This window comes from Heterocephalus glaber, unplaced genomic scaffold, assembly GCF_053883595.1.
Source record: "Heterocephalus glaber isolate CG9 unplaced genomic scaffold, H.glaber_assembly_v1.0 deba00001429, whole genome shotgun sequence".
NCBI classification, from domain to species: domain Eukaryota; kingdom Metazoa; phylum Chordata; class Mammalia; order Rodentia; family Bathyergidae; genus Heterocephalus; species Heterocephalus glaber.
In genome coordinates this window covers 34,670,463-34,696,569 of record NW_028258294.1, presented here as the reverse complement: position 1 = coordinate 34,696,569, position 26,107 = coordinate 34,670,463, and the positions used below count along the sequence as shown (strand labels likewise).

The following is a 26,107-nucleotide window of genomic DNA, read 5'->3' as shown; positions in this document are numbered from 1 at the left end:
TTCCTTGTCTATCTGCTTGTAAAATGCCTGGGTGGCCAGTCTTGGTTATTATTTGTAGTGCAAGCTAAAGTCTCTTTTTTTCTAAATAAAACCCACCATAGGTACAAAGCAAAACTACACGCACACACACACACACACACACACACACACACGTGCACTCATACTCATAATTAAATTAAATTAATTAACTTATTTATTTATTTTTTGTACCGGGGATTGAACTCAGGACCTTGTGCTTTAGAGGCAGGCAGCGGCACCACTGAGCTAAATCCCAGGCCCATAACTTATTTATTTATTTATTCATATTTTGGAGGGATCACTTTACAGAGAACTTATTTATTTTTGAGACAGGGTCTTGCTATGTAGTTCAAGGTGACCTTGAATTCATTATGTAGCCCAGGATGGCCTGGAACTAGTGGTAATCCTTCTGCCTCAGCCTCCCAACTGCTGGGATCACAGATGTGTGCCACCACACCTAGTTTCAGGATTTTACAAGGGAGGTGGGAGAGGAAAGAACTCTAGGCAGGCCGTGGAGGGAATGCTTCAGCCCTGCAGTGGTCTGCAGTGGACCTGTGCACCTCGGAGAGGGGACGGTGAGCGGCTGGTCTGGCTGCACAGAGGAAGGTGTGGGAGGAAGACAGGAGGTGAGCTGGGCAAGTCTGAGGCCCAAGAGCTGTCTAGGTGTTGGGATCACAAAAGGGGCAATGGGGAGACACAGAACAGCCTCCAGCAACAGTGCTTCACAGTGACACTGGCATTTGGGCAGCTTTACTCATTTCTTGCTTCCAAGAAACATTTATTAACAGCCTAGTGTGTCCCAGGCTTCTGCAGTGACCAAGACAGACCAGCCTAGTAGCAGTCTCTAGTGAGGATGGATGGTGCGTCCTCCGGTACCTCAGCAGTTCATGTGGTTCCTTGAGCTTCCATGACATTCCAGGCCCTCAACCTAGATATTGGGAAAGTAACAAGAAACGAAATGAAATGTGGCAGCTGCTGCACTGTAGCTGACACCACCGAGGCGGTGGGCATTAACACATAAACAGTGTGCTTAGTGATAACAGTAACTTACAATACAGTTATAAAAAAATCTATAAGTGCTACGAAGAAAAAGAACAGAGAGCTAAGAGAGCAAATAGAAACGTGAACTCAACCTTCATAAACTAATAACCACATCCATAACGTTCCCAGATTAATTTACAGTTTACAAAGCCTCTCACATTCTGTCTCATGAGGGCCTCAGCCTATGGAGAAAGTCAGCGAGGGGATCTAAGTCTATTTTATTTATGAGAAAAGTAAATAAATAAGCTCTACGTCTATCCAGGTAGAAGAGAATCCTGGTTCATTCCACCTCGGGACCTAGTGTTTGGCACCAAGCATTCAGAGATGAACGGCTCCCCAGGGAGAGGCAGCCAGACTGCTGCTTCCTGAGGAGAAACTCAAGAAGTCAAATGGCACGAAGATCATCTTCCCCATTTTCAGCTCTCAGAGCCTCCAGGCAAGGCTAGCGTGAGGAACTGTGGTTGGTGACATGGCGGTTAGAGGCTTGGCCTTGGGTGGCCCAGAGTAGGGCGAGCAGGGCAGAGTGGCCTGGGAGGCAAAGGCACGCAAAGGCTGAAGCAAGACTGTGATGTGGCCTCATCAAAGGCAGCCGTGCTGTCCTGGCAGTGAAAGTGAGCCCGGCCCAAGGTGGAGGTGATAGGCCAGCGAAACTCCTTACTGCATTCACTTCTGAGATTGGGGACACATTGAGGCGGCCCACCTGCCAGTATCAGCACCTTGATCACAGAGCTCATCAGAGAGAGGTTTCCAAATGACTCGGCCCTGCTGCCCCAGGAAGGAAGCATTCTGGGCTGCAAGTGGGGGCCACTGGGTGTGGGCCAGGCACTTGAAAGTGGGTAAGTGATGACACAGCAGTGGGGGACAGGGCTGCTGACACTGTGGGACCGGCTCTGGAGAGAGCAGAGACAGAGTGGCTACCTGGCCTTCCTCACTGAAGGCTGACAATGGGAAATCTCATCGATGATTCTCGTCAGCAACAGAATAAGTGCCCGGCTCTGCAGCTTGGTGCTTTAGGTCCTGTGTAATCTGGCCCAAATTTACCATTCCTGTAAATGTAGATTTATAGATTGTCTACTACATTTTTCCAAACTCAGGTCCTTCCAGTCCCCTCCACTGACATAGACTGTGATCATCTTCCCTCTCTTGGCCTCCGTACCTTTGCTGAAGTCTGTGGCTGGAATCTGGGCAGCTTCTGCCCCCGCATCTCTGTGTGACCCAAACTTGAACATCTCAAGCCACATCTCAATGCCCCTTCCTCCAGTCTCACCTGCCTTGACTTGACGGGGCACTTTACCTATTTCTTACTTTTTAGCCCTGCATTTTAGTTGCTTATGGACTATACACTTTTACTAGACTATGAGAGCCTTTGGTGGCGAAGCCCTTCAGGATTTATCTTTTCTTTCTTTTCTCCAAAGTGTTGTACTTTGCAGGTGCTCAATAACTGTATTTGACTGACTGGATGAATGAACAAATGAACGGGTGAGGAGGCCACAAGAGTGGGGCCAACAGAGGAGAGGTGGGAGGTCAGGGGAAGGACCCATGATGGGGACTCCTTGCAATTTTTTGTGGCCTGGGCCTGCAGCGCTCATGCTGGGGCTGCTGCAAAGTCAAGAGAAAGGGCACGAGCTTTGGATCTCAGCTTTGGTAATAAGTAGCTTGGAGACTGACATTTGGCAAGTCTCTGTGTTCTTCCTCATGTGTGCATGGTGTAAGCCTGCCCAGAAAGGCCGCTGTGAGGATCGCCCCGACATCAATGCATGAAAACACCCAGCACATAGCAGATGTTCAATAAGTTGTGCTGCTGACTTACCCACTGGAGAGTCATTTTGTCATTTTAACCAAGCTTCCTCTCCCTCTTCTCCCTTTCAGCACTGGGGCCCAAACCCAGGGCCTTCATAGAGACCTATAGCCCCAGTCCTTTTGTATTTTTGTTTTGTTTTTATTTTTTGAGCCAGGGTCTCACTATGTAGTTCAGGCTGGTCTTGAACTCAACCTGTAGCTAAGGCTGGCCTCAAACTCATGGCAATCCTCCTGCCTCAGCCTCTTGAGTACTGGGATAACAGGGGTGTGCCACCACACCTGGCTCTTTTTGTATTTTTTACCTTGAGATAGGATCTTGCTAAGTTGTCCAGGATGGGCTTGACCTTCTAAACCTCCTGCTTCAACCTCTCTAACTACTGCTATTACAGGCGTGTGCCACCATGCCTGGCTTCTAAGTCTCTTGGGTTTTTGTTTGTTTGTTTGTTTGTTTTTTCAGTACCAGGAATCAAACTCAGGACCTTGTACTTGCCAGGCAGGCGTGGCACCACTGAGCTACATCCCCGGCCCCATAAGTCTCTTGTTTTATTTTTTGGGGGGTTTATTATTTTTTTTGGTACTGGGGATTGAACTCCGGTCCTTGCACTTGCGCAGCAAGTGGTGAAACCACTGAGCTAAATCCCAGGCCCAAGTCTCTTGTTTTAAATGCAGTGGTGGGGATACTGACTTTGCCCTCCTTTATCCTCTAGGCATCTGTGTACTTGTTGATGTTTTCCTCCTGTACAGTGCCAGATACATAGGGCAGTCAGAAGTCAGCCACGTTTGGTGGATGGATGATGTGCACATGAACTGAATCAGCAGCTCTGGAGTTTAAAATCCTACCTCCTGAGGCTGGGGCTATAACTCAGAGGTAGAGCTGTAGCCTAGCATGCTTGAGGCCCTCAGTTTGATCCCCTGATCCTTAGATAGATAGATAGATAGATAGCACTGCATAAAACCCCTCTCCCAGTTAACTGAGGTGCTCCTGAAGTGAACATGAGCTGCCCCTGTTGTGTGCCCCAGGACAAGAAGAATTCTTGTCCTTCAGGTGGTGATCCAGTCCCAAGACCCCTGATCCAGGGACCTTAAATGGTGGCCAAGACAGCAGCTCAGAAGATGTTCAGCTTGCCTGTAAGGATGAGGTCAGGGCTTGCTGGCTGACTCCAAAACCACCCAGAGGGAGCGGAGGAGAAGGAAATAACAGACTGAACAGCAGGAAGCAGCCCAGCGCCTGGAGAGAGACATGAGCCAAGCCTCACAGCCATAGAACTCACTGTCCTGGAGACAGGTTTTTTGTTGTTGTTGTTTTGTACTGGGGATCGAACTCGGGTCCTTGCCCTTGCAAGGCGGGCGGTGGAACCACTGAGCTAAATCCCCCACCCTGTGGAGACAGGTTTTGAGGGGCTGTGGAGAAGACTCCTTGGGCTGGGTGGAGTTGGGGGAGTGGCTGGGGGACTCGGATAGGGAAGAAGGGGCCCTACACTCGTCTCACCAGCTTCTGTGCACCTAGTTTGTCCTCTGAGGTGGGCAGAGTTTGGAAGGCGTCATGGAGAGGAGCTCAGCAACACATAGTTCACAAAAGGCTAATGAAGGGCTGCTCTGCAGTCTGAGGCTGCTGCACAGGGACGTGGTGTGAGTGAGCCCTTGAAAGGAAACTTTTTTTTTTTGCTTCCCAACAGCCAGCGACTGAGCTGGAGGAGTATGCAGTCAGATGACCTTGCGTTTCTAGTTTCTCTCCAGTCTTTTTTACTCCAGGCAAACTAAACCTGTAAATAACTTGCTTCCAGAGGGCTGATCAGCTCTTATCTCCCTTCAATGGCATCTCTGATGGGGAGTTGGTTACAGCCTGGCAGGATGAGAGAAGGGAAGGCGTGTCCTCTTCACCCCATCCATACCCAAAATAGGCCAAGGACCTTGGGGTGTGTCATTTAGATCATATTCTCAATGGGCAGGGGGAATGTTCCGGGTCTCTCTCCAACTCCCACGTTTGTGTTTAAGTGAAAACCAATTGAGCCAGAGGAGGAATAAAAATAATTTTATTGCTTTAGGAACATTTAGTTGTAAACTGCACTTTGTTTTGTCTCAGGATTTTCAAATGGTTTTGTCTAGCCTTATTATTTAAAAAAAAACCCTACACAATGTAGTAACACATTATTTTTGTAAATGATTTAAACATTACAGCAAAAGCTCTTTGATCAGTATCCACAATCCTGTTCCCCATTCTTCCCAGAAGGATCCACAAACTAGGTTAGTGTACCTGTTCTCTACATCACAGAAAAGTTACACTTTTGCTTCATTTTTATGTAAAGGATATCATGTCATTTATATTTCAGTAATTTCATTTTATTATTTCAGATCACATTCCATATAATTGGAAAATAGCAGCAAAGATCAGTCATGATGTTATGATGAGAGCTAATACAAATTGTGCACCCTCTTTTTTCTTATATGCACATCTTGCAAATTTGTAATCATAGCATACTTGTAATTTTGTAGCATGCTTTTTCATTTAGCATGCTCTTATAAACATTGGAGGTTTCCACCATGAACTGCCAGTGCTTGACATTGTTCTTTTTCTGCTTCTTACTGCTTCTAAAATGTTAAAATAATGATTAGGGTCAACATGTATTCATCAAATTTAATCAATACTTTTATGAAGAACCTTTTATGTTCAATGATTGGGTCTAGGCTCTAAGGAACAAAGCAGATGAAGATTCCTGTCTTGAAGTCTTTATGGAGCCTACTTCCTATTGGGGAAAAGGAGACAATAAGCAAAATGAGTAAGTGAACTAAATAGGACAGTGGATAGTGTATCAGAGGGGATGCATACTATGAAGAAAGATAACCAGAGAGGAGGACATGGAAGGCTGGGCTGTTGGGAAATCCTAGCATTTACAAGAGGACATTTGAACAAAGATTTGAAGGTATTAAGAGCACAAGCCAGGAGAATATCTGGATGTAAAAGTCTTCCAGGCAGACCAATGAGCAAGTACAAAGATCTGAAGTATTTGCAAGGAGGCTAGAGGCTGTATAAAGATGACAGCAAAGAGAAGGTAGGGTCAGGTCACATAGAATGTCACAGGCCCAGTAGGGACTTGGCTTTTGCATTAAAATGATAAGTACTAGAAGATTTGGGGCAGGGATGACTGACACAACTTTAGTTTAAGTAGGTTCAGTCTGAATACTGTACTGTGAACAGACAAAAGAGAAGAAAACAAATAGAACCAAAGAAAACATGAATTTCATTGGTCTAGGTAAGAGGTGATGGTGACTTGGACCAGGAGGGCTACAATGGAAATGGTGAGAAATGGTCAGATGCCAGGGATTTTAAAAGTAGTGCCAAGGACTTTGTGTTTTGTTTGTTTGTGTTTGAGACAGGGTTTCACTATCTAGTCCAGACTGGCCCTGAATCCACTATGCAGCCCAGGTTGTCCTTGAACTCTTGATCTTTCGGCCTCGCCTCTGAAATGCTGGGATGACAGGGGTGTGCCACCACGCCAGTGAGCCAAGGACTTTGGATGCGTGGATGATTCCAAGGACTCTGGCCTGAGAGGCTAGAAGGATAGAATTGTCCTTAACTGAGAAAGAAAACAAGGTGGGGAAGGTCTTAGAACAGGATTAGGGACAGAGGTCAAGTCCAGATTTTGACACGTTAGGCTTGCAATGTTAGATGTCTGATGAAGCAGTCCATCAGGCAGTGATTATATAAGTGAAGAGTTCAGAGGACAAGAATGAGCTCAAGGTGTAAATTTGGAACTGACCAGCATATAGATGATAGGTAAGTTCCAGGAAGTGAGTGTAGGCGGAGAGGAGATTAAGGACTGGTCTACAGCACATCAGGGGTCAAAGGTTACATCATGATGTCAATTATTTTGATCCTCACAACAACTCTCTGAGGAAATTGCTATTCCTTTCTTCATTTAACAAGTGATGAAAATTTGAGGTATAAAGAGTTAAATCACTGGTCAAAAGCTAACCCACGGAAGTGGGATTTGAATGGCTATTCTGGCTTCCAAGTATCATATGGTTCACCCCTGGGCTATATGGGTGCATTCTGTCAAATGAGCATGTTTATAAGTCAAGAAACTGAGTCTTGGGTTAGATAACCTGTTAATATTGGTGGCAGAACACCCAGGAGTACTCTAGCACTCAGCTACATCCCAGCCCTTTAAAAAAATTTTTATTTTGAAACAGGGTCTAAGTTGCTTAGCCAGGGCTCAAACTTGTGATGTTCTTGCCTCAGCCTCTAGAGTGCTGGGATTACAGGCATATGGGTAAAGCAATTTGGAAGGTCTCTTGGTTCTAACATGCTGTGGTTCTGAACCACACTCCTCTGCTATCTCTCCCAGGGCCCAGCACAAGGTGGGACTCTGAGCAGAAGTTCGGGAAACCTGGGTTCTCATTCAAGTCACACCAGTAACTCCAAGTTGCTTTTACCCTCTTGGGCCTCAGTCTTCTCATTTGTAAGAAGACCTGCAGGCTGGTCCTAATTCATTTGTCCAGCAAGCACTTATTGAGCACCTACTTGGTGATGCCATAGTCTTCACTGGTATGAGTCTGAGTCATGGGCTAGGGTAAGGCTGTAAGGATTGGGGTTGGCAGGGGGCTGCTGCCAGCAACAGCTGATGGTTGCCTAGACTTCCACACAGGGATGCCACAGGTCCTATTTTAGCACCAGTGTGTTAGTGGCCTCTTCCCAAACTCCCTCCCTAACCCTAGTAGCTATAGCTGGTTTCTATAGCAACACACAAATCTCACAAGTTCAGAAAGGGAACTATATGCAAAACTGGCTGAATAAAAATCATAAACATTTCTAGATAATCCCAGGAACAGTTCTAAAATATGAGACTAAACTATTCCATTCAAGATAGCACAGCTGCAACCTTGGTGCTCAAAGTGTAGTCCACAGAGAAAGGCAACTCCCCTAGGCTACTGAATCAGTCTGCTTTTAAAAACAGCCAGGTAAACTGGGCTGTCATGGTGAAAGCCTGTACTAGCTCTCTTTGAGCCTGAGGCAGGAGGATCACATGTTTGAGCCCTGCCTGGGCAATTTAGCAACTTAGTAAGACCTTGTCTCAAAATAAAATATACAAAAGAGACTGAAGATCAAAAAGAATAAATAAATAAAAATTTGGGGCCAGGGATTTAGCTCAGTGGTTTTGCTGCCTGCTGTGCAAGCACAAGGACAATCAATCCTGGGTACCAAAATAATAAAATAAATAAAAATTTAAAAATCCCCAGGTGGAACAGAGGTTAGGTAAAACTCTTGAAGACATTGGGGTAGGGAAAGACTTTATGAACAAAACCTCAGTTGCCTGTGAACTAGCATAAACAATCAACAAGTGGGATCTCTTTTTACTAAAAAACTTCTGCACAGCAAGAGAAACCACCAGCAGTGCGAAGAGACAACCCACAATGTGGGAAAAAATTTTCACCAGCAGTCCCTCAGACAAAGGTCTACTATCTCGAATCTATAAAGAATTTAAAAAAAAATCAGACCTCCCAAATTTAAAGACCCAATCCAAAAATGGGCACCTGAAATGAACTGACATTTCTCACACAAAGAAGTAGACATGGCAAATAAACATATGAAAAAATGTTCAACATCACTGGTCATTCGAGAGATGCAAACGAAAACAACGTTGAGATTCCACCTCACTCCAGAAAGAATGGCTGCTATCATGAAATCAACCAATAACAAATGCTGGCGGGGCTGTGGGGAGAGAGGAACACTGCTCCACTGCTGGTGGGAGTGTAGACTGGTGCAACCACTGTGGAAATCAGTATGGAGATACCTCAAAGAACTAGGACTGGAAGTTCCATTTGACCCAGCTATTCCTCTGCTGGGGATCTTCCCCAAAGAATTAAAAGAATCATACCACAGTGATGTATGTGCACCCGTGTTCATAGCAGCACAGTCTATAATAGCTAAAACTTGGAAACAGCCCAAATGCCCATCAACTGGAGACTGGATCAAGAAAATGTGGTTTTTTAATAAAATGGAATACTACTCAGCCATCAAAGATGAGAAATTAGAGGCATTTATTGCTAAATGGATGCACATTGAGGCGATATTCTTAAGTGAAATTAACAGGACACACATGTGTAAATACCAATAGCTTCTCTAGTATGAGAAACTGAAAGTGTAAATAAGGACTAAAAGGTATAATAGATAATGTGAAATATGAAGAAAAGGGGCAAAGGGGAGGGGAAAGTGAGAGGGGTAGGGGAAAGGAAAGAAGTGAATGGAATTAATATGAGAAAATGAAAAAATGGAAACAAAGTCTTTGTAAATAGGGAGGGATGGAGGGGTTGAAGGGAGGGCAGAGGAAGGGGGAAAAAATAAGAACCAAGAGAGTATGTAAAAGTGCCTATCTCCAATGATGAATGTCATTATATTGTACACCTGAAATGTACCAATAAAAGGATATACAAAAAAATAAAATAAAATAAAATCCCCGGGCGGCTGTGTGCACATTATAGTTTGGGAAGCCTTGAATTGAAAGAAAATTTGGGCTCAGAAGGTCCTTGTCAAGGCCTTTGAAATTTCATGAAGAAAACTACACAACTTCCTTGAGCCCAAGTGCAGAACGTGTCCTTGCGTGGGGTGACTTGGTGGGTGAGGACTTCAATTCCCCAAAACATAGAATGGATCAAAATGATTTGTGAAGGTGATCTGAAAGAATAAATAGACAGGCATTGGATTTTTTCTCTCCTCTTTTCTTTTAAAAGATAAAAATAACAAGGTGAGATTCACCCTATCAGAAATGGTGCTAAGGTGCTGGGATGTCGCTCAGTGGTAGAGTTCTTGTCTACCATGTGCAAGGTGCTGGGTTCCATCCCCAGTACTGCAAAAACACCAAAAACCAAAACCCAAAAAAGGTACTAAATAAGATTTGAGGTTCTAGAAGAGGAGGATGAGTTTGCGATATCATTACTATTGAGTGAATTGTGTCTCCCTCAAACTCATATGCTGAAGCCCCAACTCCTTCCCCAAGCAGAGCACAAAGGAAAGACTGGGAGACCATCTGTTTCCTCATCCAGTAAAATGGGAGTAAGAATATCATTTATGGCACCGTTATGAGCACTGAATGAAATACTTCAATAATTACTTAGCACAATGCTTTACCTTTCACAGATGTTTAATGAATGCCAGTGACAATGAGAACAGCTATGGCACTGGGGCAAGACCCATAGGAAAAGATCAACAGGACAGATTGGGTGACCCAGAAACACACTCGGCACTTCTAGAAGCTCCTGGAGAGAGGTGAGGGACCCTGTTTTTATTCAACATTGTGTGGTTTCCCCACACCTAACTGATGGATGGCTCACAGTAAGTGCTTAATAATATTTCCTGACTGCCTGAATTAGAATTTAATACATGCTAAAGAAGGATTCATAAATTAGCATCCTAAGAAAGAGCTATTCTTTCAACAATACTGGGAAAATTGCTTAAGTTTTGGATTCAAAAAATAAGATTCTATCATTTTATCCTATCAAAGGGCTTGCAAACTTTTAACCATTACCTACTGTGAGAAATATGTGAGACATCTCAGCCCAGGAAACACACTCATAAATATATGAGATTTGATACAAAAGCACTAATACTGCGAATGTTTAAATTTTTAAAAATTATGACTGCAAGGCGGGGATTTAGCTCAGTGGTTCCGCTACCTGCCTCGCAAGCGCAAGGTCCCGAGTTCGATCCCTGGTACCAAAAGAAAATTATGACTGTAAAAGACACATTGTTATTAATCCTCTTCCAAACACTCCCCCTCCCTTTGAGCACACTTATCCCACTGTTCTTGCCACTTTCTGAAGCAGTTCTGGAAATCCTCTTTCTTCAGTTGCCCTGGTCATTCAAAATGTTGACCTTTTATGGTATTTTGACTACGAGGAAGAGCCAAAAGTCACATGGTGCCAGACCCTGGGAATAAGGTGGAGGAGGACACACTGCACGGTTTTTATTTGGCAGAAATTGTCATAAATGTTTCAAAATGATTCGAAACATTAAGGCAGCCATGAAAAATGTAACCAAAGACACCAAAGAGGACTTCCAGAACTGCTTCAGAAAGTGGACAGAAGGGAGAAGTGTGTTCAAAGTGATTGGGAGGATTTTGAGGGGAATTAATGGCAATGTGTCTTTTGCTGTAATAATTTTAAGTTTAAACATTCACTGTATTTTTTATCACATCGCATAAATTCATAAATAAAACAAAAATTCATAGAGTAATTTTTATCTTTAGTATGTCAGGTGGGCTCTTTTTTTTTTTTTTTGGCTCCGGGGATTGAACTCGGGACCTTGCCCTTGCAAGGCAGGCTGTGGAAACACTGAGCTAAATCCCCGGCCCAGGTGGACTCTATTTTATCTTCTGTTCTCTTCTCTTGTATTCCTTTTTATTAAAAACAAAATTTTGGTCTTTACTCAGTAAATTGATTTTACAACTCATGGATGAGCAGCTACTAGTAGTTTGAAGACTACTACTTTATACCCAAATTTCCAATTTAATAAAATAATAAATAGGTACTGGGGTCCTGAGAAAGTTCTTGAGAATTTTATAATATGGAAAAAAATCAGAGGCAAAGATCAGCAAGTGTGATCACATGAACAGTTTGTACCTCTGTTGTGAGAATGCATACAGGAAAAGCAGCAATGACTCAACTCGGTGGCAAGTGGCCATCGCTGGAGGACAGAGCCCCGTTTTTCTTACACCTCTCTTCTTCACGCCTACCCATGGCGACCCATGAACAAATCCTGCGCATGCGCCTCCTGTGATGCTCTTTCCTGCCTTCATAGTCCAGCTCATCCTTTTGTCTACCTGCCTGGCCATCACTGCCTTCTGACTGGGGCCCTGCTTTGCCCCTCACCCAATAATCTTGTCTCCCCAAAGCCTGAAGAGGAGTTTTTTGAGGTATAAATGAAATCACTTCCTTATCTTTTTTTTTTTTTTTTGTACTAGGAATTGAATGCAGGCGTACTCTACTGTTTCATGACATCCCCAGACCCTTTTTATTATTTCTTTCTTTCTTTATTTATTTATTTAAATAAACCTTTCCTCTTTATTTTTTATTTATGTTCTTTTTTTTTTTTTTGGTACTGGGGATTGAACTCAGGTTCTTGTGCTTGCACAGCAGGCAGTGAAACCACTGAGCTAAATCCCCAGCTTTATTTTTTAATTAATTTATTTTTGGTACCAGGGATTGAACTCAGGGCCTTTGTGCTTGCCAGGCAGGTGCTGCACCACTGAGCTACATCTCCGCCCCTGGAATTGCTTTCTTAATTGCCACCTAGCCCACTTCTAGCCCCTTTGTGGGTCTCTTCCCCAGTTCTGTCACCCCAAAGGTAGAATGAGTTATTTAGAGTAGGGTGGGACCAACTGGATGTGCTGGGTGTGGTGTCCACACCTGTGCCCTCCAAGCCCTGTTGAGGGGTGGGATGGAAGAATGGGATTGGAGGAGGGACAGGATCAGTCCCAGGAAAAACCCTGAGGAGTCCAAGAATGCTAAATTTAAACTGGGCCTTGCGGGTTGTGGAGAAAGTGTATTTGTCAGGACAGGAGGACGAACTTTTGACTACGTGGGCTACAGGCCTCTCTCTAGTTTAAGCTTTTGGCTGGGAAGGCCGATCAGGTGACAGAGACTGCCTCCAGCAGGGATCTTCTTCCTGTGGATGGAGGAGGGGTGACAACACACAGACTTTTGGAGCCTGAGCCCCACTAAAACTTGATCCTACAATCTTTGAAGCTTTGATCAGAATGCAGTATGGGGAGAAAATAAAAAGCTATCGTTTGAAAGCTGATGTTAATCCATTTTTATAGTAGGAAAATTGTTGGAGGGGACTTTTAGATATGCAAATGTACCAAGGAGGTCCTCTTCTGAACTGGAGGTGACTGTGTGTGGCTCTGGGGCTCCCTGGAGGGCCAGATAGAGATAGTGGCCTGTGTCCTAAGCAGAAAAACATCTGCCCGCCCAGACTGGGCCTGGAACTCTTTATCCTCTTACCTCAGTTTCTCAAGTAGCTGGGGTTACAGGCACGTGCCACCATGCTGGCCGGAAAGCTTCACTTCGGAGCATATTTCCTTTTAAAATTTTTTATATAGAATTTAATTTATACACTTAACATTTAATTAATGATTGCCATGAGCCAGATACTATGATAAGCACTTTACTATAATTATCCCATGTAGAAGCTGGGAGTATAGCTCTGGTAGAGGACTTACCTGTCACATGTGAGGTCCTGGGTTCACAAGCATTGCAGGGAAAAAAAAAATCCCATTCGATCTTCCTAATAAACAACATTAATTTAGTTTTATAAATGGGAAAACTGAGTTTAAGAGTTTAAGTAACTCATGCAGAGGCCTTACAACTGGCAAGTGGCAGAACTGGGATTTACACTTACATCTGGCTTCAGAACCTGGAAGTTTCCTAGATTTTAATGATCCCCAGACATGCAGGGCGAACCCTAGAATGCCGCTCTTATAATATGGACTCAGTCTGGGATAGAAGTTTGTGCCACTTGGGGCATCCTTGCTGACTCTGGGAGGAACTTATTTCTTGACCCAAGAGGGAAGGGGCAGGACCATTTCATGAGGGCACAAAGATGCTATCTTGGCAACAGGCAGAAAGGAGCCAAGACTTTTTCTCCCTATAGGCCACTCCAGAGGGAGCTTGTATCATCTGAGTTCCAGATGACTCGCCTGAGCCCTGAAAGGTGATGTTGAGGAAGACTGCTAGGTGATGCTGAGATTGAGCTGGAATAGTCTGCAGAAGCCTGCAGTCCACGGACAGAGGCCTTTGGCCAGGGGAAGCTCCTGGGGTAACATTCAGTGAACCAGAGGAATCCACTTGGTGGCCAGGGCTGCCCCCTTGGTGCAGAATGAGGCAGGACACACAGATGGAGACCTTGGGATACAGCATGGATGATGTTCATGTCCTTTTGGCTATGAAGGCCTGAAGGACCCAAAGCAATTTATGTTTAGAGATTCAGTTTTTGTTTACTTAAACTTTTCTAAGCCATGTCTTTAGGCAAGTGTTGGTGGTGCACTCTTGTAATCCCAGCACTTGGGAGGCTGAGGCAGGAGAATTGCTGTGAGTACAAGGCCAGCCTAGCCCACAGAGCAAGGCCCTGTCTCCATCCATAAACAAACAAACAAACAAATCAAATCATTAACAGAGTATAAATACATGTCTCTTATCTACTCCTCTGAATGTTGTGGGTATTGAAGTAGGGGCTAGAGCAAAGATAATATAATTAATCCCTCCACATCTCCTCCAAGTAACTCTGCTTGTCTGCCCAGCCTTCCTGATTACACGTCTATTGATGCTGCTTCACATTATGGTACAAGCTGTTGGTTCATATTTAGCTTGTGGTTGATCTAAACCACCAACCTTTTTCATACTAACTGCTATCAGGCCGGTTCTTCCCAGTCTACAGTACATGTGGAACTGAGTAAAAATGAAACAAAACAAAATTTCAAGATGGTCCACATAAAATTTAATTTTTATTTTAGCCTACTGAATGATTAAATTTTTTTATTCACCACTTTTTATAATAATTCCCTATGCAGCTTTGTATTATCTGCAACATTGATCAGCCTTGCTCATTTTGTCCTACTAGGTAATGTTTTATCTTAAATAGGACAAAATAGAGTCCTGTGGCATAATGCTGAAAAAAGATGCCCAAAGTGGGGTCTGGGACTCCTGGAGGTCCTGAGGCCCTTTCATAAGGTGTGTGAGATCAGAATTATTTTTCTAATACTGTTAAAATGAACTTCTCAGTCATTCTTAGGAACTGTGGGGTTTCCCAGATGCTACCTGACTGTGTTGTCATAATAGACCATTTGCAGAAACAGTTATGTGAATCCAGCTGTCTTTATTTCATGATCAAAGAATCAATGTGGGGAGTCTACCAAATGTTGAGAATATCTACTCAGATACCTACTATATTAGTCTGACTTTTGGTATTACAATGAAATACCAGAGGCAGACTATTTTTTAAATTAATTAATTAATTAATTAATTTTATGGTACCGGGGATCGAACTCTGGTCCTTACGGTTGCGCAGCAGGTGGCAAAACCACTGAGCTAAATCCCCGGCCCCAAAGCCAGACTATTTTATAAAGTAAAAGGCTTCACTGGAGATTTGGCTCAGTGATTTGGCTGCCTGCTGTGCAAGCACAAGGACCCGAGTTTGATCCTCGGTTCAAAAAAAAAAAAGTTAAATGTTTGGGGCCGGGGATCTAGCTCAGTGGTTCTACCGCCTGCTGCCAGCCTCACAGGCACAAAGACCTGAGTTGGATCCCTGGTACCAAAAAAATAAATAAATAATAAAGTAGAAGGTTTCTTTTGGCTTATGGTTCTGAAGCTTCAAGGTCAAGGAGCCTCATCTAGTGATGGATTTTTTTTAATTTTAATTTTTTTTTTTTTTTTGGTACTGGGGATTGAACTGGGGTCCTTGCGCTTGCGCAGCAGGCGGCAAAACCACTGAGCTAAATCTCCGGCCCTAGTGATGGATTTTTTGCTGGTAGAGTCTCAGCATGATGCAGAGTATCATAGCCAAGAGAAGAAGTATGTCATGTGTATGTGTGTCTCTTCTGCTTTCCCTCTCTTATAAAGCCAGTAGGATTTAATCATGGGGGCTCCACCTTAATGGCTTTATCTAATCCTAATCATCTCCCAAAGGCCTCACCTCTAAACACCACAGTTGGATTAAATTTTCACCCTCTCAATATCTCACAATGGAGATTAAGTTTCAACAATTCCAGGGGACAAACCATATTAAAACTGTATCCCCTACTGAGTATATTTAAAGTGCAATGTGTTTCCACCTATGTAATCTGGAGGTGTAAAAATAATGATACAACGGGTTCTGGGAACCATTGGGTTGGTGTGAGATGAAGCCAAGCTAAAACTGTGTAGACCAACTGACTTCCATAAGCCCCATTCTGAATGTAACACACAGTGGCAATTTGGTTCTCTAGGAATTAGTATCAATTCAGAGCCAAGCTTCAACAATTCCTAGAAATCTGATTACTTTCCTTTCCCAGTGCATAGTAACTCTGTGTAATGACAGCAAATGTCTCTGGAAAAAGGCTCAGAGGAAGATTTAGAGCACAACATTTTGGCAGTATAGCAAGTCCTTCCTCAAATGGGCCTTGGGGCTTGTGAACTATCTCCCATGGTAAAATTGGTCAAAGGGCTCTTACTGTCTATTGTCAGAGTCAGATTTCTGTTCACCACTAGAGGTTTTCCACTGGTATAAACCAAGTACGACTCTAGTAGGCTGCCTATCCATTTTGGTCCTTGAGATACTCTGGTCACTGAGTTAAAGCCAGAGCTCTGCAGGCCAAAGCACTTGATGCCTGATTTGGCTCTGCTGTCCATTTACAGTAACTACACTAATTCTGTCTTGTTAGTAAGTGCAAGCACTCAGCTGGCAGCACCCTGATATCCCATCATTCCCACTGCATCAATTCAGCAAGCCCATTTTGATGATTGTATTCCCCACTCCATGCCTTAGCTTCAGAATAGCTACTACAGAGCTCTTCAAGATACTGTGTTCTCAGCCAGGGATTTAACTCAGTGGTTCTGGTGCCTTCCTCGAAATCACAAGGACCCGAGTTCAATCCTCAGTACCAAAAAAAAAAAAAAGGTACTGTGTTCTCACCAATGCATTTCTGAAAACCCTGTGAGGGGAGCATCCTCTGGACCGTATTAGAGAATATAGTTAGCTGGTTACACTTTATAAATCCCTTCTAGCGTTCTGAATACCTTCCTCTTCTGTACTGGGAGTTCTGACAGCTCAGGTTCATTCAGTAGGAGCCTTCTTTGGGCTCACCAGCAGACTGTTAGAGCTCTTCCCAACCTGCATGAACAAATGCATTCAATCCAGAATCTCTGCTTAGTACACCTGTTTTGCCTTCTTTGATGAGATAGTCACATGCAGCCATAAGAGGAGACAGAGAAGAGGTCCAGGAAAACAAAACTTATTGTACCTGTGCTCAGGTGCTGGAGGCAGGAGGCAGGGCATCCCACGCAGGGTCACATAGGAAAGATGTCAGGGTGGTTAGGTGGCAGAGGCAGGAGTGAGAGGAAGGTGTAGGCCTTTATCGGGGTTTCTATAAAGGCAAGGACAAGGTCTACAGTTTAGGACTGGCTAGTTTGAATAATTTCAGTGACTTTGGCTTACAAGTGTAGTTCCTAGTTAGCTGGCACTTGGCCAGGGGTAAATAGAGACATTTGAGGGTTAAGGGATCAGATAGAGGCCATCTGGCTCTGGTCTGATTAGGGTGCATATCAAATACATGGGTTGGCTGGGCCCTTTGCCATCTCTAAGAACTGGCTAACCCAAGGAAGGGCAGTTGCCCCCCACTTGAAAGTGTTTTTTTGTTTTTTGTTTGGTACTGGGGATTGAACTCAGGTCCTTGTGCTTGTGCAGCAGGTGGCGAAACCACTGAGCTAAATCTCCGGCTAAGGTTTCAATGGCCTTTTTTTTTTTTAGTACCAGGGATCAAACTCGGGTCTTGGGTTTTGGGTTTTTGAGCCAGGATCTTGCTATATAGCCCAGACTGGCCTTGAACTCACTATGTAGCCTAGGCTAACCTTGAACTCATGGTGCTCCTCCTGCCTCAGCCTCTCAAGTGCTGGGATTGTGTTCAGTTCCAGAAAGGTTTTTTTATGATGCCAAAACATCATAACATACGAAAATATTAAAAACACTTATAAATAATTCAGCCAAATCTGAAATTATATTCCCTTATTCTTTTTTTTTTTTTGGTCTGGGACCAGGGATCGAACTTGGGTCCTTGTGCTTGCAAGGCAGGTGGCGGAACCACTGAGCTAAATCCCCAGCCCCTATTCCTTTATTCTTTTTTTTTTTTTTTTGTACTGGGAATCAAACTCAGGACCTTGCGCTTGCAAGGCAGGAGGCGGAACCACTGAGCTAAATCCCCGGCTATTCCTTTATTCTTAATCTAACACCTTTAGGATCCATTCTTACCCAGACTCACTGGGTTTTTGTCAATATAAATTGACATTTCAGGGATCTGGAAGAAAGCTAAAGAGAATCATTGCTGTTGCTTTCTCCAGAGCTGGGCATCGAACCCAGAGCCTGGAGCATGCTAAGCAAGTTCTCTACCATTGAGATACATCCTCAGCTGTTTGTACTGTTTATTATGTCGAAACAATGTACAAATCGACAAACTTTCAATATGTTTTTGGTGTGTATGGTATTTCCTCAGGGGTGATCCTGGGGCCTGCTGTGACTTGATGTTAAAAGAGGTGGTTTTAGGTTCCAGGAAGATCAACTGGGCCCTGCAAGGCACTACCTCCAGGGAGGTCATTACAGGTTCTGCAGGTAAGGGGAGATGAACTAGAGATATAGAGGAAGGGTCACTTTTTTGGTGAAGGAGGATCCACAGAATTTAGGGTTTGAGGTCTTCAGCGTCTTTGGAACCTATCCATATGTGTTCCCATCCTAAGATTCTGCATCTCATTCTTTCCCAGTCAATGTCTTTTGTTGTTGTTGTTTTGGTACCAAGGATCAAACTCGGGACCTTGTGGTTGTGAGGCAGGCAGCAGAACCACTGACCTAAATCCCTGGGCTCCAATGTCTTATTTTTTAACATAAGATACCCTGCTAGGTTATAAATTCAATGTGCATTGAAATTCAGTCTCCAGCAACTGGAGACTTAGGGTTAGGTTATTAGAAATCTTGACCCTTAGGGTATAAGAGCTAAGAGTTTCTTTTAGGGCAGTAATTTTGGGGTTTGGTCCCTTTCCCTGACTTTGAAATGGGAATTTAAAGCCCTGAGCTCATTTTCTTTCTCCAAACTTTCTTTATAATTAGCAGTAACTAACATTCTTCAATACATTACTATTTCTAACAAAATGTCCTATGGCGGTAAATATTTGTTTACCCAAAGCCTTGACTTCTACCTATGAGCATTTATCACAGGGGTCTACAGGTGAGCAGTTAAGTAACTTTTGACCACTGACAATAATCATGAATGCATTTAAATTCAGACAGATTTGGAGGACAAAATCCAAATTCTCATCCTTAAAAGTCTGTGCCTGGCCAGGTGTAATGACACATGCCTGCAAGCTTGACTACTTAGGAGACTGAGGCAGGAGGATTGCAAGTTAGATTTCAACCTGGACAATTTAACAAGGCTGGCTCAAAATAAAATTTTTAAAAAATGTTGGGGATATAGCTCAGCACTTCCTGGGGTTAAAAAAAAAAAAAAGAGCGTGTCTCTGAAACTGTAGCCAGAATTGATAAATGTATTGTCAGGGAAGCAAAGCCACTCTGAATGATGAGATAAGGAATTGACTGTAGGATAATTCCTTACATAATCGTGGAAGGAGCTGGGGAAGTGAAGGACCAGGACAGTACTCAGGGGATCAGACAAGGAGCCACCAATGTGGGAAGTGAAACACATGACAAGGGACTGTGACGAGAAAGCTCTTGAGGGTCTGTGTGGCTGTCCCCTCTGTGGGTCCATAACAGAGCCCCAACGGTAGGTCTGGGACTATTGGTGGTGATAGCTGGAAAGAGTTCTGCATACTGATCAGAGCAAGGGACAAGCTCACTCACACTTCTGTCACCGCATCTAACTACAGTGACCTTCAGGGAATAATACTTGTTGCCTCATTTCTGCCTTCCAGATCTTACACAAATTTTTCTTTTGGTGAACTCTAACCTGAAACCATTCAGGGGAGGGGATTCTGGGAAATAGTTCCAACGTAACCAAGCACCTGCTGCAAACCACAGAAATGTGCAGAGTGTGAACTTGGCTCCAGACTGTGAGAAAACAACCCAGGAATGACATCTAGGGGTCCTTTTGTGGTTCATAAGCAGGCTGGTTGAGTTTCCCTGCTATCGTGGGAGAGGTATCTCCTTTAAACCTTGTAACAATGTCAGCATATTACCTGTCTGGTGTGTGTGTGTGGGAAGATGTTCTGGGAAAATGTGGATAATTTTCATATAGATTAGCTGTTAGATGATTAAAGTGGATTAATGTTAGTTTTTTTGTGTGTGATAAAAGCATTGTGGTTATCTAAAATAATGTCATTCTTAGGAGTTATGTGCTTTAATATTTAGGGGTGAACTTTCAAATGGGTTAATTGTTTTTTCTTTGAGGTAGGGGCATGCTACGCTGAACAGGGTGGCCCTGGACTCACTGTGTAGCTCAGGCTGGCCTCAAATTCACAGAAATTTTCCTGCCTCAGCCTCCTGAGGGCTGGGATTACAGGTCTGCCCCAATATGCCCATCTAGCATTTGTATTATCTATTAAGTGATGACAAAAATGTTAACAATTGTATAATTTAGGTAGCGGACAGCTTTTTTGTGTGTTTGAGAATTTTTATAATAAAATAAAAATTGCTCTCAATTATTACTTCCTTGGAGGCCTTCCCTGACCATCTCTGTTATGGTTATGTTCATTCTTCCAATCTGCAAGCACCCAGATATAGCTCTGAGTTATTTATCATGCTGCAGTGTAAGTGCTTATTCTGTGGCTTCTTATCTTACCCCTCTAAACTTTGAAGTTCTTCAAAGACAAAACTGCTGTCTTTCAGCTCTAACTCTGTGCATCCTCTGGCACAGAGTAGGTGACCCATTCAGTCTCTTTCATTCAAGAACAGAAGAAAGGGAAATTTAACAATTTTCTTCAGAACCACCAACTTCAGGTTCAAGTGAACCCAAGAAGAGCAAAGTTTTGGGGCTTTAAATTTTTGTTTCAAATTGCAAAAGTAATATATGCAAATTAAAATAATTTACAATTGAAATAAGAAGTGAAAATTACTATTTCATTTCTGTCATATATATACTCTATCTGAAGTCAAGAGTTTAGTATGCTCCAGAACTATTTCTGTGCAATTATAAACACATATACTCTTTTGCACATGGACACACACACACACACATCCACACACACATACATCCACACATACATACACTTACCCTACTATGAAGGTTGTCTGGTGACTTACTTTTTGTTTGTTTGTTTTGTTTTTAGTTTTTGGTACCGGGGATCAAACTCGGGACCTTGCACTTGCGAGGCAGGCAGTGAAACCACTGAGCTAAATCCCTGGCCCTGGTGACTTACTTATTGAGGGAGGTGTTGGAGATTGAGCTCAGGGCTTCTCACATGCTAAGTACATGTTCTACCTCTGAGGTACATTCCAAGTTCCTCCTTTGGTAACCTGGTAATATATCATGGAATTTACCCCATCAGTATATAAGTAGATCCACATCATTCTCCACAGAGGCTCCATACTAATCCGTCGTATGGATGTGTGTTAACTTATTTAATTGGCACATTTGGATGAACATGTAGGGAGAGGAGTATTTTCTACGTGAAACCAGTAGTCAAGACAAAAAGGGACCTGGCAACTCCAGTGATCAAAGGGGTAAGAGTAGCTCCTTGACCTGTGGATATGAAGTCAGGGTAAATAGCAAAGAAGGAACTTTACCAAACATCTCAGCTTACGAAAACATGTACCAGTTCCCCATGATGAATGTAATTATTATGTACTGCTAAAATGTACGGATAAAAAAGGAAAGACTTGGTCTGCTCAAGGAACGAAATAACACAGAAGAGAGAGCTCTAAGCATGAAACTGAGCCAGACCAACTGACCAACACGAGACCCTGTAAGCACCTAATCTGTGTGCACTGAGATACGTTCCCACTGTTTTAACCTGGTCCCTCCAACCTGAAGCAGCCAAGGGCAGACTGCACACAGCCACAGCTTCCGGGGAACAAGTGAAAGTGCTAAGAGTATGGGGCTGGTTCACCTTGGAGGAGAAAGTCCCACTGCTTTCCCAGTGACAACAGAAAGTTACCCAGTGATAACAGGAAGTAGTTGATGAAATCCCACTAATGTTTCTAAGGCAGGTCAGTCTCATCATTTTGAGGACTCTGCTTGTGTTTCCCCCATCTATTGCTCACGTCCAAAGGAAACATCCTTGTCCTACATCCCTTGCTCCTTCCTGAGTCCTCACCCCAACTATCTAATCTCATTTGCCTCAATCCCATCCCTCCGTTCTTTCTTTTTTCTTTTCTTTTCTTTTTTTGTTTTGTTTTTTGAGACAGGGTCTTGCTTTGTAGTTCAGGCTGGCCTCAAACTCACAATGTAGCCCAGGCTGGCCTTGAACTCTTGGCAATCCTCCTGCCTCAGTCTCCAAAGTGCTGGGATCATAGGCATGCGCCACCACACCCGGCTCTTTCTTCTCTTTTGTGGTGCTGGGGCTAGAACCCAGTGTCATGTGCCTGCTAGAAAATTACATTCTTGGGCCCTCCTTATTTCTAATGTTCACCTGTGTCTTGCACACACAGTCACAGGGTCAGTGCAAAGACGATAGACTGCAGTGAAGCTAGAAAATGTGCTATAAAATCTTGACAGGCATAAGCCCATCCATGTCCATTACCTGCACTACCATGCCCGTAAGTGTCTGCTCGTTGTTCTGCCTGCTGCTAATTAATGGCAACATTCCTCAAAAAAAAACAGTAATGAGTTTATATGCACAGTTTATTGTACATAAATCTAATGAGTGGTGAGCCAACAAATAAGTTTTGGAAGCAAAGTAAGTGCCTAAATTAGCAATTTGAGGGTGGGATTCTGTGTATTGACAGGAAATCCAAACATGACTATTTGACTACTACCCAATGTTGGCTTTTTAAAAAATTTATTTATTTTTGGTACTGGGGATCGAACTTGGGTCCTTCTGCTTGCAAGGAAGGCGGCAGATCCACTGAGCTAAATCCCTGGTCCTGGCTTTTTTTTTTTTAGTGTTTGAGCATTCTCAGGGGTTTACAGTTGTTTGTAAATACTTTAACAAACAAATGCAAAGAGAGGAGATGAGAATGCTGCTGAAAAATACTTTGACATGAAATCAGAAACTGATCTAAAATCTGGATTTAAAAAGTAATATCAGGGATGGGGATTTAGCTCAGTGGTTCCGGCACCTGCCTCACAAACACAAGGTTCTGAGTTTGATCCCTGGTATCAGAAAAAAAAAAGTAATATCAATTTCAACAATAAAATCCAAATCAGAATCTTTACAAAAAGAAATGAGCTTGTATGAAGCAACACGTACTGTAATGCTCAACTGCAGGTACTTTCAGGTGTATTTATAGAAATTCGACTGATGTCAATGCAAATGAAAGAAATTTCTTTTACATCTGAAATATCCACCATGAAACAAGACTACTAGACAGGATGATTAGTGCTTTGTATGTTCATTTTAAGAATGCTAACTCTTAAGGCTCAGTGCTAAAGGCATACTTATCATGTTCAATCCTAGAAGCCCCCTCCAAAGCTGAAATACTTCAAATACTAAAGATTGCTAACATTTTCTATCCATTTTTAAATCGACTTTTATGTTGGGTGATTTTTTTTTTTTTTTTGGTACCAGGGATAGAACTCAAGACCTTGAGCTTGCAAGGCAGGTGCGGTGCCACTGAGCTAAATCCCCAGGCCAGTTGGTTGATATTTTAAAATTAATATTGTCATAGTTTTGTTTTGGTGCTGGGGATGGAACTCAGGAACTCATGCATGTGCTGCAGGTACTCTTCTGCTGAGCTACTCCCCCGGTTCCTATGTTTTCTATTTATTATATGTCTGTATTAGGTAGAGACCCTATTTACATGTTATCAAAATGCTTACATAATCTTATTACAACATGCTTGTTTGCTGTAATAATAACTCTGCATTTATTATTATATTGCTGTGTGTGTGTGTGTGTGTGTGTGTGTGTGTGTGTTTGTGTGTGTGTACCTGGTACTGGAGATTGAACCCATGGCCTTTGCATTGAGCTACATTCCCCATCCTTTTTTTATTTTTTATTTTGAGACAGGATCTTGATAAGTTGCTAAGTTTCCCTGGCTGGGTTCAAACTTGTGATCTTCCTGTCTCAGCCTCCTAGAATTCTGGCATTACAGTCATGCACCACCACACCAGGCTATATATTGCTTTTTATTTATTGTTAATTTTTTTTATTTTTTGCTTTTTGAGACAGAGTCTCACTATATAGTTCAGGCCGGTCTTGAACTCACTATGTAGCCCAGGCTGGCCTCGAACTTGCAGCATCCTCCTGCCTCAGCCTCCCAAGTGCTGGGATTACAGGTGTGCGCCACCATGCCCAGGCTATATACTGCTTTTCATAACAGACCTCCAAAATTTTTAGTATAACCCTACCACATACTCCAGATATGCTGTTTATTATTATAACCTTTCATATTATTTAAAACATTTAAGGTATTATGAAAATACAGAATAACTTCTGATACCAAAAATTTCTGAGAATTCATGGGAATTTCTATTTTTTATTTCCCAAATCTGAAAAACTGGCCATAAATCAATTTTTTTGTTTTTCCTCTCTTTTTTTTATTATACATTTGCAATACACAATGATTACAATCATCAAAGAGAGCTGGTACCTGTACATAACACATCGTAATTCAAATCAATAATTTTTGAAGCTGATGGTGATGGGTATATGCGGAGGCCGTAATAATATTGTATCTATTGACATGTCTAAATTTTTCCATAATAACTTCTCTTCTTTTTTTAAAATAAATTTATTTTATTTTATCTCATTCCCTACCTCAAGCTCCCTCCCCTCCCTATGTACAGAAGCTTTGTTTCCATTTTTTTCCTTCTATTTTCATCTTTTTTCTTGTCCCTTCCTTCCTTTCTTCCTCCCTCCTCCCTTGTTTCCCTTACCATTTGAACACTTTCTTCCCACTTCCCAAGATCCAGTATACATCTCAGTCCTTATTTACACATTCAGTTTCTCACACCAGAGAAACAATGCAGTATTTAAACATATGTGTCTGATTTATTTAACTTAAGAGTATGGTCTCAAGGTCCATCCATTTAGCTATAAATGTCTGAAGCTCATCCTTCTTTATGGCAGAGTAGTACTCCATTGTATAAAAAAAACTACATCTTCTTTACTTCTCTTCTTTCCCCTAACTTTCCATAGTTTCTTACACATTAACGTAAATGACTATGCCTGCCAATTCTTTTGGTGCCCTAGGAGATAATTTATCTGGCCCCTAACTCCTTGAAAGCAGCTCACATTCCTGAATGTGATGATTTTTTTTAGCACCCTTAGAATAAAAGCTAACCTCTTGGTATGGGGACATAGGTGACAGAGTGCTTGCTTAACATGCACAAGGCCCTGGGTTGGATAGCACCCTCTTTGCTATGCCTTTTAAAATTTACATAATTTTGACTCTCTCACTTTTCCAGTCTCACCTTGGCTTCACAGTCCCACTCCCAACAACACTAGTCTGGTTTCAGTTCCTCGCTCACCAAGTACTCTCCCAACTCAAGGTCTTTCCCGTGCTCTTTATTTGGCTCAGAATGCTCTTGGCTCCACCATTTCACTGGGTCCCATTGTTGAGTTAAATATGAGCTCCTCTTAGAGGTTTCCTTAGACCAACCTCCTCCCTGCTTCCAAGGCCAGATCTGGACTAGTTTTCCCTGTGATAATCCTTCCCCATCTGGGCCCATTCCTGTCACCCCTCTCACATTTGCTGCTATATAATTATTTGTGTATGTAGTGGTTTGGTCACTATTTTTCTCCCTCCCTGCATGGCAAGGGGAGAGAGCAAATCTGTTTTTCTCCCTACTGTTTTGTCTATGCTTTTAGCCCAGTGCCTGGTACAAAGTAGTCCTTTCTAAGTACTAGACATACACACCGTGACAGAAAGTGTCTTACTTTCTTAACACTGAGACACAGTACCTGACACCCACAACTGAAAGGAGGAATTTTATTTTGGCTCACAGTTTGTAGAGGTTCCAGTCCGTAGTTGGCTGGCTCCAAGACAGGGCGGCAGACAGGGAAGCGTGGCAGAGGAAAAAGAGCTGATGGCATTCAGCAGGAAGCAGAGAGAGATCAAGGGAGGAGGGAGGGAGATGGACCCTTCCAGGCCACACCCACAGTGGCCCCCCTAATTCCAAACAGGCTTCACCTCCCAAATCACATTTAGCTGTAAACTTGCCAGTAGACTAATCCACTGAAGAGTACCAGGCCCCTGCCCCCATGATCCAATCACCTCCTCCATACCCCACCTACGAATGCACAAGGCTTTGGGGGACATCTAGATATAAACCATCTTAAACTACCAGGAAGTAAAGCACAATTGTTAATGAAAAAGTGACTGCTCTCAGGTCACCATGTTTTTTCCTATTGTTCACAAACCTCTTCTGGAATTTCCCCAAGGTCAACAGTGATTTTA

The 26,107-nt window shown here is 42.9% G+C and overlaps 1 long non-coding RNA gene and 1 other non-coding gene across 3 annotated transcripts; one reads left to right on the top strand and one right to left on the bottom strand.

Moving 5' to 3' along the window:
* Nucleotides 1-269: 269 nt before the first annotated feature.
* On the bottom strand, nucleotides 270-25,753 carry LOC110344311 (uncharacterized). Of its 2 annotated transcripts, XR_015451687.1 has the most exons (4): nucleotides 25,654-25,753; nucleotides 16,851-16,973; nucleotides 13,077-13,141; nucleotides 270-946 (listed from the first exon to the last, which is right to left on the bottom strand). It is a non-coding gene; the product is annotated as an uncharacterized LOC110344311 (long non-coding RNA). The 2 variants fall into 2 exon arrangements; XR_002386795.2 differs by lacking the exon at nucleotides 13,077-13,141.
* Nucleotides 19,692-19,795, top strand: LOC147827943 (small nucleolar RNA U13). The gene has a single exon (XR_015451720.1). It is a non-coding gene; the product is annotated as a small nucleolar RNA U13 (small nucleolar RNA).
* Nucleotides 25,754-26,107: the final 354 nt, after the last annotated feature.